Genomic DNA, 15,001 nt, shown 5'->3' on the forward strand with positions numbered 1-15,001 from the left:
AAAGGTTAAAGTTAGGACCACTATTCAGTTATAAAAGGCTTATATGCAAATCCTGGCCCTTTTGGGTAGAGAATAATGTAAAAACTCTGGGAAAAGAAAGAACTAAGAGATGTACAGTCTTATGTAAAAGTAATTTTCTTGGCCATTTATTGACAGATATATCATACAAGAGCATAGGTGGTATGGGGTGGATAATGAAGATGCTCTTATGACAGAATGATTTCTTTTTGATTCATATTAATGAGCATTACCTGCACAGCTCCCTGGGGAAAAGAAGTTGATAAGGAGCAGAGCTAATACAATGTAAACTCAAGCATCAATGCCCTGAAATTTAGCATAGCCCTCTGCTTTTCAAAACTGTTGGCCAAGGGATCCTTCCAAATATGGTATAATTAATAGCCAAGCAATGTTCTGAATAACGAACAGCACCATGAAGATGTAAACTGGAGGCCAAGGGTCTCTTCATATTTTGCATATCACAGGTACATAAAGAGTAAACATGAGACCACAATAACTTTGAAAATTAACCGCATACGAGACTATGAAAACTTGTAGCATATTTTAGCATGTAGCACTATTAGCATGGCTGCTAAGGATAATCTTTACTGTTCCAAGTAACTGAACTGCTGACATCACTGTTAATATGTAGTGCTATTCCCATGATCATGCAGATTTCTGAATGTTGCTTGGTCATTCCAATGTATCTAACACCAACTGACAGCATAGGACATTTAAAGAGGAGCTATAATCAATTTAATATAACCTGTTACCCACCCACTGGAGTTGCCATATAAGAATGAAATATTCAAGAGGCACTATTTTCTTGGATCTACACCACTTATGTTCTAGTTTTTTGGGGTGGTTTTTTTTTTTTTTTTGCCCTGGGAAAATAGGGGAACATAAACCTAATCTTTTCAGGGATCTTTAATGTACTAAATGGCCAAGATGGATATGAGGTAAAAGGGAATTTAAGAAGTCACCCTACCTCCATTATTATATTCTGATGTGAGCTGTGTAATTCCTCACATTCAGAAACTAGTTTGCAGGGTTCTCCTTAAAAAAATATGCAGTCACAGGCCACATCTACATTAATACATTAGACAAAGTTAAACACACACACACAACCCCAAAAAAACCCAACCAACATACAGTCATATTCCCTTAAATCCTTTTGCTTTTCACCTTTAAGTCCTAATTCTCCAACGCTTATGCATGAGGAAAAGCTAGCTAGCAAAGTTCTCGGGTTTTTTAACCCAAATGCACACACAACAAACGTTCTTCTTCCTCTTTAAAAATGTACCCAGAAAACAAATGGAGAAAGATGAGGTGACAAAGCAGAAAAGTACTCCATTCTACTCAATGCCTGTTGCTTAAAGGAATATCTTAAGCAAAAACCCCACATACATGATGGCTTCAGTGGGGCTGTGAGGAGTATATTTGTTTCCAGGTTAAGCACTAGAAAGGTTTCACTTCAATGGCTCTAACCCTCTGCTTTAGGAAACAAAGCCTAACCTTTAAATTACACAAAAGTTGGTATTTTTCACACGACATTCATATAGATTCACAGTTTTAAAGGTATCTTTTATATGCTCTTTACCTAGAACATCTTTTTCCTTCTGTGCAACTGTTGATCGCAGAGCCCCACAAACTTTAGTAACCACCTATTCTACTGTAAAACCTAGCTAATGCTATTTATTATACATGCAAAACAGTTATTGCTACTAAAATTCTACCTCTTGGAAATTATTAATTCATTTTATGGCTTTTTTTTTGGCAACAGTAAATATCCTTCCCTATATACTGTGCTGTTTTGCATTCACTGCCTTTTCAGAGGTATTTAAAATTTTTTAAATGCTTTTCAAAAATGGATTTTCCCAGGCACTAAACTACTTGAGCAAGAGTACAACTACTTTCATGAGAATCTAAACCTGGGTCCCTAGAGATCTGCCAGAGTCTACTTGTTCTAACTTGCTTGTGTACAAGACAGAACAAATCAAATAGTTTTGCCTTTCCTCTCTTACTAACTGTAGATTCTGTGTCAACAAATCCTGGGCTCTAATACTGAGATTTTAAAATCACCTCAGAAAACTGCCACTTCCAAATTCTCAAGGCAGCTTTTAGAGGTAGAAATTCTTTTTCTACAGAAAGCTACCTTATGCTTTCAGAACAAAACAACTGTTTTATTTCCACAAGGAAAGTAAAAAGAAGAAAGCTGTCCAAGGCTTATTATAACAAAGGGAAAGAGTTCACTTGTTACATAACAACCTAGGTAGGCTCCTTCTAGCTACATTTCCAATTCTCATGAAAAGGACTGAAATCCTATCAATGCACAATTCAGAAGATTTGGAAATAGGAAGAGCCCGTAACAAATAACCTAGGACACTCTGAACTACTGACAGTGTTTTTCTGTTAACACACAGCATGCTGCAGATAGGAAATGTAAATGATCCGCAGATTAGAAAAGCACTCACTGAAGCAATTAACATAGCATCTCAGTAAGACATGCAAAATATAAAATAACCTGACACAAAAAGAATGGGAGAATAATGAACACAAAAGACATATAATGTGAAGACGCTATAAGAATAAGATTACTTCAAATGAAGAAAGCAAACCATAGGGGCCTCCTAATAATTTGACACAAAGCCAGCTGGTTTCCAGCTACCTCATGGAAAACTTAAAAATCCTCAAACACAACATCTCAAATTATGACCCCACGTTCCTATTCATGAATGAGTCTTCTGGGCCTTAATCTCCTTTCCCCAGAGAGAATATCAGATTCAGATACTTATGAAAAAAGAAAAGGTCTATATTTTCCACTCTTTTTACACTATTTGTTATTATCAATAATTCATCCTGCAGTTTAAAATTATTACTAGGCTCATGCACTAACCCCTAACATGGCACTACAATATGCTATCAAGCACTAATGCTTACAAAACTATACACATCTCAAAATGGAAGACATTGGTGATTTTGTTGTTCTTAAACAACTTGTAACATTTGTCCACAAGTATTAAAATATACATATATATATTTCTATTGCACATATCCCATTTTTGTTTAACTTGTCCAAAGAAAAACTGCCAGCTAACATGGATGAGCAAAGGAAAAGAAGAAGGCATAGCTTCAGATCAAACCATAGCCCTGCCTAAAATTACAGCTTTTGCCAGTAAGAAGAGGACCAAAATAGACAAGAAAAAAATGTCGGTGTACTAAGTAAATGCTGGGCAACTACAACTAGAATATACCCATTTTGTTAAATGCCATTTGTGTCAACCATGGAAGAGACAGAAACAATTTGAAAGAGAGCACTAAACACTGGTTCTCTGAACTGTGAACTGAAAACAAAGCCTCTGGAGAAGCTGATACTTGTTCAAACGAGTGGGCCAGAGCTGGTTTCACTGGTGATGACAGTACAGGTCATATCCCCTGCCAAATGATCCCTCACAAAAAGTTGCCAACAAGACATGGGAAAGATGGATAACAGACAAGTGGAAAGTACAAATTGTCCATGATATGATATTCTCAATGTACCAGTGGGACTCATGTATGTAGGCACCATTCTGTCTTTAAAAATTCCAAAATACTAAAGGAAAACATCAGAAAGTGGCTGGGAGGTTACTTAGGGAAAATTTTAAGTCACCTTTAACCAAAGTTATTTCTACTATGCTTTACCACCCAGTAACTGACATCAATTAAAAGAAATTTTATTTTATCTACACTATGTAATTACCAAAAAGCTCTGTTATCCCAATTCAAATTGGTTGACTAATCTCACTAATCATCAGAGTGCTCAACATTTCCCATTTTTGCCCATTTCTATCACTCTCCCATTTTGGTAAATCTGCCCTAAGTTCCCAGCATCACAGCATACATGGCCTTGAGCAAACATTCCAGAAAACATAAGAGATGACCTAACACTATCTCTTCTTAATTTAATTGAAGTTTTAAATTCTTTCTGTACTCACAAAGAATCATAAAGGTTTCACTATTCTTATGTAAAGACCTGACAATATATATAATGGTCCTCTGTTGATTTGGAAGCAAGGACAGCTTTCCACTAAAGTCTGTTCATCATACGTATAACTGTTAAGGGAAAAAAGGAAAATCCAGATTTCTTACTGGAACTATTTTTCTTGTTTCAGTTCCCTCCCTCTCCCCCACCAGACCCTGGATTTCTTCTAAATCTACAATGACTCAACTACAAGTTTGGGAACATTGTTTCTGAGTCCTATTTTCTGATGAGAAAGTTCAGTTCCAACTGGGGAAAGTTACCTGAGTTCCAGCCTTTTCACTCTAACATTACACCTATCACCTAGAATAACAAATCAAACATCCAAGTACCTATCTTGGGTTGAAAGAAAATATTTATGTTTTTACAAAAAATGGAGCTGTATAATGTAAAACACCATTAAGTCAGGCGGAGCTGCATTAGGCATTTTTGCTTCTTTTTCTTAGGAGAAAGGAGTTATATGAAAACTTTTCTCAGCTCCCCTACTCCTCTGTGTCCAAAGTTGAAGGCATGCCATACTGTAGGGTCCATCACGGCTTCTGAACCGAAAAACTGCTTATGTTAATTTTCTTCCAGTCTTAGCAACATGGAAAATAAGGTCTCAAGTACTATATTGGACTCCATAAAAAAAGGATGAAGTATTAGCGTTTCATCCTAGGGAGGTGAATACGGTTCCATCACTGAACTCAAAACCATTTTGTTTTCTTTTACCATCTTTTCAGTAGACCCAAGCATTTGTTAATAGGGTTAGTGGTTGCACAATCTGGTACTTTCTTAGAAGAATGAAAAACATTAAAAATATTAAATGTCCAAAGACTTCTAAGAAGTCAAAGACAGCTTCCTTCTTTAGGAGAAAAATCCCTCTTTTCATCCAAAAATATGTATTTGTATGGAGACTGGGATGGTTTATTTGGATATGAAATTAACCTTGATATCTTGTCTTTATGCTTCTTTATCACATCAAATGTTTAAGTGCAAATTTGGATCTTTCTTCTTATCCAGTAAATCTATGTCACAGGATGAACCAGGATTTAGATATATACATCTATATTAACTTTTTAACATCTCTTTCATTTCAAATTAGAATACATATTTGGAATTTACAGCTGCAGTCTCAACTGTGCTTATCATGATAGTGGCTGAAACTGGAAGACATATTAAAAGACCCTGAAGTCATCCATACTTGCTGTTTATTCAGTCTTCTTGTTTGGAACAAAAGGTAAAGAATTCACAAATATCACCACTTAAGCTCCTGTTTCAAATGAAAAATCAGCCTTCAGCTTGCAAAATAATTTCTTTATAATTAAGCAAACAGCAGAAGACTCATGTCAGTTCCTTCTTTCTTCCTGGAGAAATCAGCAGGATAACTGCATCCTAAGGGCTTCTCTGTGTTGAATCTGAGAGGTGGAAAAAAAAAAGAAAAGCGAGCAGCCGTTTCCATTCCAAATCATGGAGGTAATGTGTAGAGAAGAGATATCCAATTTCAAGAATAGGGAAAGTGGCTAGATAAAAAAACAGGACTACCCAGTCTAGGAGATAACAGAGAGATACCTGGAAATAAAAAATAAATTTAAAAATAGGAAGATTAGCACAAGTACTTCTGCATAAGCTTACTTTTAAAAACAATATTTAAAACACACATAAAGAAAAAATATTTGGGATTGATTACACATTGTCTAAAAGAAAATGTCTAACCACAACACCAAATTCAGTATTGTCATCAGAAAAGCAGTAGTAGCCAGAAAAAATATATAAACATGAAACAAAAAGCTAGATTTATATAAAAACTTCTATTATATAAAATGAGATATATATGTCAATTTTCTTATGCAAATGCAATGTACTCCAAGCTTTCTGAAGCCATAAAATTATGATTCTATATAAAACATTTGTGTTTAAAATAATGTTCTCCAAATTTGATGCCTAAATACATAATACTCAAAAGCATATGTATCATCTCACTCTGAATTACCTTCAATACATAAAATGAACAATGAATAAAAACTTTGTAAAATATCACCATAAGTAAAACAATATATACTGTACCATGATCACCAAATGTGACAATGTAAAAACAACTGGGGCTGGCTGTTTAGCTCAGTTGGTTAGAGTGTGGGGTTGATAACACCAAGGTCAAGGGTTCGGATCCCCTTACTGGCCAACTGCCAAAAAAAAAAATAAGTAAAAACAACTGAATAAACCCAGTTTATTGTTGCTAAACGTTAAGTTTTCTGTTTATGTGTCTGTTAAGTCAGACACAAAAGGACAAATATTGTATAATTTCACTTATATGAGATATCTAGAATAGGCAAATTCATAGAGACAGAAAGCAGAATAGAGGTTACCAAGGGCTTTGGAGAGGGGAATTGGGAAGTTATTGATTAATGGGTACAGAGTTTCTATATGGGATAAAGAAAAAATTCTGGAGATAGTGGTAATGGTTGTACAACAGTGTGGAATATACTAATGCCAATAAACTGTACACTTAAAAATGGTTACAAGGGTAAATTTTGTTATGTATGTTTTACAATAAATCACAGGTGCATATCAAAAGCTTAAATGATTTGTTTATAAAAATGGCCAGTAGCGATTGGCTAACTAGTCTTCCTAGCCCACTGTTTTTAGTCTATCACATATGTAAAAAAGAAGACAGGGTTCTTTTTTTTTTTTTTAAAAGATGACCGGTAAGGGGATCTTAACCCTTGACTTGGTGTTGTCATCACCACGCTCAGCCAGTGAGCGAACAGGCCATCCCTATGTGGGATCCGAACCCGTGGCCTTGGTGTTATCAGCACCGCACTCTCCCGAGTGAGCCACGGGCCAGCCCGAAGACAGGGTTCTGATTCAAAGTGTAGGAAAGACAAATGTAGATTAATTCAGAATCAAATCAGGAGGAAGAGAACTGCAAAACTTGTATTTGCTGCAAAAGCAGCAATGGAAGTAAGAAGAAAAAGTAAAGATCCACAGACAGGCCTTCAGACCCTATGGTCAGAGGGCTTTTTCACTACAGAAGCTTACTCAGGCTAATTCAAAGCCTACACCAGTCATCGGGCTGTTCTGCAATTCAATTCTAATGGCAAGATAATTGGCAGTAATGTTGAAAGGGAAAGAAGATACCAGTTAGTTTTTTCCAGAAGTAAATGTGGTGAAAGAACTCTGTACAAACCAAATAAGCAGCAAAGAAGCCTTTAAAAAGAGCTTTTGAGGAGGCGGGGGGGCAACTGTCTGGTACAGGGATGGAACCTTGGACCTTGGTGTTATGAGCACCACACTCTAACCAACTGAGCTAACTGGCTGTCCCTGTATCTGTCTACATTCTTTTAAAAACAAATTCCTTTAGCAATACCAACTAATAAAACTGCACGCCTTCATCATATATAAACCTTGTCCCTCAAACAATCTGTACCTTAATATCAGGCAATAATGCTAGAAAACCATAAGATTGTATTCTCTTCAAAATGCCCAATTTCACATCTCAGACATAGTTATTCAAAAATCTGTACACTCTAAAAACATAGATATGTATGTATGTAATAATTGCAAAGAATGGCTGAATGAATAGCAGCTTAGAAAAAAACCAAAGTTCCAGACTTAGAATTCCCCATAAGATTTGCACCTCCCTACTTACCTCTTCTAACCCCAATTCTATCTCCCCCTCACACTGGATTCCTTGCTCTTTCTGGAATGTCAGGTATGCTCCTTACCTTATAGCCTTTGTACTAGCAGTTCCCATGATGGGAAGACTCTTTCCGTAGGTATCTGCATAACTAACTCTCTCTCCTGCAAGTCTTTACTCAAATGTCATTTCTTCAATGAGACCTACCTTGGGCTCCTATGTAAGATTATATCCTCTTCCCTTCCTATCCACAGATTACTCTCCCACCATTGCCCTTTACTTTGCTCTACATTTCCTTTTATCCATAGCAAATAACACTATGTAACCTGCTATATAAGGTTCTTTTTATGTTTCTCATTTACTGTCTTGTCCAGAATGTAAACTCTACGGGAAGAGGCCTGTTTTCTTCACTGATGAACCACAAGCACCTAGGAATAGCATGTGACCCATGGTAATATGCATTTGATAAAATTTTGTAGAATAAATGAGTAGCAGGGCTTTTAAATACACCTAGCCAACATGAGTTAAAATTTTAAATAGTTTGTAGATTTAGGTATGGTAACTAGAATTGTACACTCTGATGCACAAAACTTACAAATAAATTCCCTGTAAAGTTGGTGCCTCGCTAGGCACTTTTGGGTCTCTAAAGTCACTTACTCAGTGCTGTTGATTATACAAAGTAACTTTGTACCAGAAAATCTGACTTCTTGGGAAAATGGAAAGGGAGAACAGGAATTTTCAATGTAGCAGTTAGGCAAGCCAGCTTGTGAGTCAATGACTGTGTTCTAGTCAGCCTCCAAGACAGTCCAAAGTGACTGTTGCCTCCTGGTATTGAAGCCATTCTATAATCTCCTCCAACAATGAATCAGGATTAATCTATGTGACTGTTGTATAATAAAGAATGTGACTATCCTTTGTCCCTGGGAGAGAGACACTAAATCCTTGGAATTTGGAGTAAATGAGCCAGTGAAATTAAACAACTCACTCCTAAAACAACCAATAGGGTCAAAAAAGAAATCAGAAGGGAAATTAGAAAATGTCTTGAGACGGGCCGGCCTGGTGGCGCACTGCTACAGTGTGCCGCTTGGGAGCATGGTGGCGCTCCCACCGAGGGTTCGGATCCCACATACAGACCGGTTCCCGCTCACTGGCTGAGCGAGGTGTGGGAGCAACACCGAGGGTTGTGATCCCGTTGCCAGTCCCCAGTCCGGTCCGGGTGCGACACTGAGGGTTGTGATCCGTTGCTGGACACGAAAAAAGACAAAAAGGAAAAAAAAAAAAAGAAAAGAAAATGTCTTGAGACAAAAGACACAACATACCAAAAATTTATAGGATTCACTGAAAGCAGTGCTAAGAGGGACATTTACAACTTTAAATGCTTAAATTAAAAAAGACCTCAAATCAACAACCTAACTTTACACCTGAAAGAACTAGAAAAAGATTAAACCTAAAGCTATCAGAAGAAGGAAAAAATAAGTATTAGAGCAAATATAAATACATTAGAGAACAGAAAAATAAGAGAAAATCAATGAAATCAAAAGTTGGTTCTAGGGCCGGCCCGGTGGCGCACTGCTACAGTGTGCTGCTTGGGAGTGTGATGGCGCTCCCGCCGAGGGTTCGGATCCCACGTACAGACCGGCCGCTCACTGGCTGAGCGAGGTGCGGGCGCAACACCGAGGGTTGCGATCCCGTTGCCGGTCCCAGTCCGGTATGGGCGCGACACTGAGGGTTGTGATCCGTTGCTGGTCACGAAAAAAAGACAAAAGGAAAAAAAAAAAAAAGAAATGATGGCGCTCCCGCCGAGGGTTCGGATCCCACGTACAGACCGGCCGCTCACTGGCTGAGCGAGGTGCGGGCGCAACACCGAGGGTTGCGATCCCGTTGCCGGTCCCAGTCCGGTATGGGCGCGACACTGAGGGTTGCGATCCGTTGCCGGTCACGAAAAAAGACAAAAAGGAAAAAAAAAAAAAGTTGGTTCTAAGAGGGCCATGGGAATCCCCAAATTTGTAGCCAGTTGGTAAGAAGCGTAGGTGGCCTGAGGTTGGGGAGTTCTCCAAAGTGCAGCGGCATCTGAAGTAAGGACAGTTTTGTTGAGGACATGTCCTTTGACTTGTGGGGTTTATGCTAACTCAGGTGGTTAGTGTCAGAATTGTAGTGCAGTACACCAATCAGTGTCAGAATACTGACCAATAGAATAAGGAGGAAATGACAGTGAGTGACTTCTAAGGCACGGTCATAGAAAAAACTGTGGTTTCTGCCTTGTTCTCTTGGATTGCTTGTTCAGGGAGAAGCCAGCCACCACATCATGAGGACACTCAAGCAGCCCTGGAAGAGGTCTATATTGGGAGGAACTGAGGCTTCCCCCTAACCAGCATGAATCTGCCATCCATGTGAATGTGCCACCGTAGAACTGGATCAGATGACTGCAACCTTATAAAAGACCCTAAGCCAGAAACCCCCAGCTAAGCTACTCCCGAATTCTTGAAAGAAATAATAAATGTCTGTTGTTACTTTACTCAACTAAGTTTTGGGTTATTTATTATGCAGCAATAAATAACTAACACACTTTGCTTTCTCTAAGGACACAGAAATTGATGTATCGTGGAAGTTAATACTACTTTCTTATTTTGCTATGTAAATAGCAAATTCACAATATATTTCACAAAATACAATGGACTATTAAGATTAGGAAAGAAAAAGTCGGAAGGAGTCAAACGACTATTATCAATTACTATTATCACTGTCATTCATATTCAGTTTTTAAGTGTCTTATTAAAATAAAAAGAAAAACTGCTGGGATAATTGGACACTTCTTACCCCCAGGATGTGGACAGACTATGCTAATGTAAAATCACTGCCTGAGCAAAAATTTAACCTCCTGGACATTTATCACATATTTATCAAGTACTTCTTTCTTTGAAAATTTTTATTTGAATAGATAATACATGCACATAATATGAAAAGGAAAAATAGTGTATGCAGTGTTTCTTGCCTGTCCTTTTAGAGACAGGCTATGGCTACATAACCTCTGTATGAATAGACATATATTTCCCCCACAAATGAAAGCACACTATATAAGAGGGGATCTTCAAAAAGTTCATGGAAAATATGTCTTATGAAAAAACTTTGTGTGGACTGCAAAAATTTTTTTGCACCAAAATAAACTTGTACTAACTTGCTATAACATGTCTGAACAGGATCTAGTTTGAGGCACTGAGTAGAATAAGACATCAGATTGAAAAAAGCCCCTATCAGAGCAACATGAAATCTGCTAAAATTGAAGCAAGACCAAACATCAAATTGATGGTAAAGCTTGAGTAGAAGAATGATGAAATCACTGATTCTTTACAAAAAGCTTATGGGGACAATGCCCCAAAGAAATCAGCAGTTTACAAATGGATAACTCATTGGCCAGCCAGTTAGTTCAGGTGGTTAGAGCACAGCCTTGTAACACCCAAGGTCACAAGTTTGGATCCCAGAAGAGGCCAGCTGCAAAACAAAAACACAAACGGGTAATTCCGTTTAAGAAGGGGATGAGACAATGTTGAAGATGAAGCCTGCAGCAGCAGACCATCCACATCAATGTGCAAGGAAAAAATTAATCTTGTTTTGCCCTAACTGAAGAGGACCAATAATTAACAGCAGAAGCAATAGCCAACACCATAAATATCTCAACTGTTTCGGGTTATACAATTCTGACTTAAAAATTACAGATGAATCAACTTTCTGCTCAATAGGTGACAAAACTGTTGCACTCAGATCAGCTACAGACAAGAGCAGAGCTTTCAATGCAAATTTTAAAGAAGTGGGATCAAGATTCTGAAACACTTCTTCGAAGAATTGTAACAGGAGATGGAACATGGCTTTACCAGTACGATCCTGAAGACAATGCACACTCAAAGGCACTGCTACCAAGAGGTGGCAGTGGTCCAGTCAAAGCAAAAGCAAAAAGCAAACGTCATGGCAACAGTTTTTTGGTATGATCAAGGTATTTTGCTTGTGGACTTTCTGGAGAGCCAAAGAATAATAACATCTGCTCATTATGAGAGTGTTTGGAGAAAGTTAGCCAAAGCTTTCACAGAAAAATCCCAGGGGAAGCTTCACTGGAGAGTCCTTCTCCATCATGACAATGCTCCCGTTCATTCCTCTCATCAAACAAGGATAACTTTGTGAGAGTTTCAATGGGAAAGCATTGGACGACTACCTCACAGTCCTGATTTGGCTCCTTCCGACCTTTTCTTTCCTAATCTTAAAAAATCTTTAAAGGGCACCCATTTTTCTTCAATTAATAATGTAAAAAAGGGCTGGCTAGTTAGCTCACTTGGGAGAGCATAGTTCTGGTAACACCAGGGTCTTGGGTTTGGATCTCCATACTGGCCAGCTGCCGTGAAAAAGAAAGGGGCTGGTCAGTTAACTCAATTGGTTAGACCTTAGTGCTGATAACACCAATGTCCAGGATTTGATCCCTGTACTGGCCAGCCATTAAAAAACAAAACAAAACAAGACCACGCTGACACGGTTAAATTCCCATGACCCTCAGTTTTTGGGGATGGACTAAATGGCTGGTAGCATTGCTTACAAAAGTATCTTGAACTTGATGGAGTGTATGTTGAGAAATAAAGTTTACATTTTTTAACACTTAATTCCATTAATTTAATTTTCATGAACTTTTTGAAGTCCCATCGCACGTTGTTCTGCACCCTGCTTTTTACCTTAATGTATCTTAGAAATCATTCTGTATCAGATCTAAAGCACCTTGTAAACGAAGATGTACCTAAATTTATTTCCATGAGCTCCCTATGGATAGATATTTAGATTGCTATCAATATTGTGCTATACCAATGTCAAGTTTCTGTTATTGTCTACCTGGATTTAAAGTTATAAATCCAGGTAATAAAGCCTCCTCTGCTCCAAAGGAATAGGCTGTTACTAGCCAACCGCTAAAAACAAACAAAAGTAATACAAATCATTCCATGAACTTTTAAAAATACCTTAATGTAATATATACACACATACATACATATACACACAAGGGGTTTTTTTTGTTTGCTTTTTACATTTTTTTGTGATAAAATATACATAACATCAAATCTACTATCTTAACTTTTTTTTTTTTTTGGCGGCTTGCTGGTACAGCGATCAAACTGTGGATTTTGGTGTTATCAGCACCGTGTGCTAACCAACTAAGCTAACTGGCCAGCCCTGCTATCTTAACTCTTTTTAAGTGTACAGTTCAGTAGTATTAAGTACACTCACATTGTGCAACCACCACCGTCATCCATCTTCAGAACTCATCTTCCCAAACTGAATCCCTCTACCCATTAAACAATAACTTCCTGTTCTACCCTCAGTGCAGCCCCTGGCACCCACCATCTACTTTCTATGTCTATGATTCTGACTACTCTAAGTACCTTACATAAGTGATATACAAGGTTTTAATCCTTTAAAGCAGCTGTACAATAAATGGTTTTCATATAATACAGTCAAGGTCTACAACTAAAGGTTAAACTGTGTACTTCCAAAATTCTTATGTTGAAGTCCTAACCCCTAGTACCTCAAAAGGTGATCTTATTTGGAAATAGGGTCATTACAAATGTAATCAGTTAAGATGAGGTCACACTGGAGCAGAGTAGGCCCCTAATCCAATGACTAGTGTTCTTATAAAAGAGGGAGAATCAGGACACAGATATGTATACAGGGAGAACTCCATGTGAAGATTGTAATAATGATGCCACAAGCCAAGGAACTGCTAGAAGCTAGAATGAAGGCCTGGAACAGATCCTCCCCTAGTAGTGCCTTTAGAGGCACGACCCTGCCAAAGCCTTGATTTTGGACATATGACATCTAAAACTGTGAGAAAATAAATTTCTGTTGTTCTAAGTTACCCAGAATATGGTACTTTGTTACAGTAGGCCTAGGAAACTAATACAGGAGGTATGAAGCCTGTTTTGCAGATATAGATACTGCGAGTTAAGAAAACATGTGCTACATCATCTCTTGCTCTTTGAACAACAGAACCTACTTGTCTTCTGTGGTAAATTGAAAGATACCAGCACATATCTAGGAATATTAGACGTTTACTGAAAAGTTTTAGAAATTAAAGATTAAAATATCAATATCTGTCTATAAAACTTAAGTGATTACATTGTAAAATTTGTCCAGTTGTGGCAAAAAGGGAACTTTTGTGCACTGTGGATGGGGATTAGATTGGTACAGCCATTATGGAAAACAGTATGGAGGATCTTAAAGAAATTAAAAATAGAATTACCATCTTTTGGTGGGTGGCAGCCAGCGAGGAGGGAGCGCCATAAAGGCCTCAGGCACATTGTGAGAATACAAGATGGTAGGGTGCTGCCTACCCACCCCCAAGTGCCACACACTGCCCCTGTACCTCATGCAAATCTTTGTGCTTAATCATGCTGTCGCCAAGTCCCACTTCGGTACTTTTCATCTCAGCTTCAGAAGATAAAGAAGTCTTCAGGGGAAATTGTCTACTGTGGATAGGTGTTCGAGAAGTCTCCGATGTGGGTAAAGAACTGCCATCTGGCTGTGCTATGACTCCCACAGTGGTGCTTGCAACATGTACTGCAAATACTGGGAGCTGACTACCGCAGGTGCTATCATCCTGTGCTACCAAAGGCACCTGGGTGCCCAGCACCGTGCCCAGGCCAACTCCATCCAGATTGTGAAGGTGGAGGAGATCACAGCCAGCAAGTGAGGTCAAGTAGTTGCATGACTCCAAGATCAAGTTCTTGCTGCCCCACCAGGTTCTGCACTGCCAGCATATGTCATGCTTCACCAAGAGGCCCAACACCTTCTTCTAGGTGCAGGGCCGTCTCACCTCGGGTCTGCCCAAATAAACTCAGGAACACATACACACACAAAAATAGAACTACCATATGATCCAGCAATCCTTCTTCTGGGCATATACCCAAAAGAAATGAAATCACCACCTCATAAAGATATCTGCCCTCCTATGTTCCTTGCAGCATTATCCACAATAGACAAAATACGGACACAGCCTAAGTGTCTGCTGACAGATAAATGAGTAAAGAAACTGGTATATACAAGGGTCTTCAAAAAGTTTGTGGAAATACAGAATTAAAAAATAATATGAAAGGTCAAGGGTTCAGATCCCTGTACCAGCCAGCTGCTCCCCTCCCCCCACAAAAGATAATATGATCTTTCCACAAACTTTTTGAAGTACCCTTGTATATAGGGTGGAATATTATTTAGCCCTAAAAAAAGAATGAAATCTTGCCACAACATGGATGCCATTACACTAAGTCAAATAAGCCAGACACAGAAAAATATTGCATGATCTCATTTGTTTGTGGAATCTTAAAAAAAAAAAAAAAAAAAAAAAAAAA

The 15,001-nt window shown here is 38.3% G+C and overlaps 1 protein-coding gene, 1 long non-coding RNA gene and 1 other non-coding gene across 4 annotated transcripts in view; 2 read left to right on the forward strand and 1 right to left on the reverse strand.

Annotated features, from left to right (window-relative positions):
* The window catches only part of NUSAP1 (nucleolar and spindle associated protein 1), a 78,450-nt gene that overhangs the window by 60,614 nt on the left and 2,835 nt on the right, over positions 1 to 15,001 (reverse strand). The window lies entirely within an intron of this gene.
* On the forward strand, positions 6,102 to 6,176 carry TRNAI-GAU. Its single transcript has one exon. It is a non-coding gene; the product is annotated as a tRNA-Ile (tRNA).
* Positions 7,950 to 10,151, forward strand: LOC103603137. The gene is made up of 2 exons (XR_551583.1): positions 7,950 to 8,082; positions 9,916 to 10,151. It is a non-coding gene; the product is annotated as an uncharacterized LOC103603137 (long non-coding RNA).

The sequence above is a fragment of the Galeopterus variegatus genome, unplaced genomic scaffold, assembly GCF_000696425.1.
Source record: "Galeopterus variegatus unplaced genomic scaffold, G_variegatus-3.0.2 Scaffold119, whole genome shotgun sequence".
NCBI classification, from domain to species: Eukaryota; Metazoa; Chordata; class Mammalia; order Dermoptera; family Cynocephalidae; genus Galeopterus; species Galeopterus variegatus.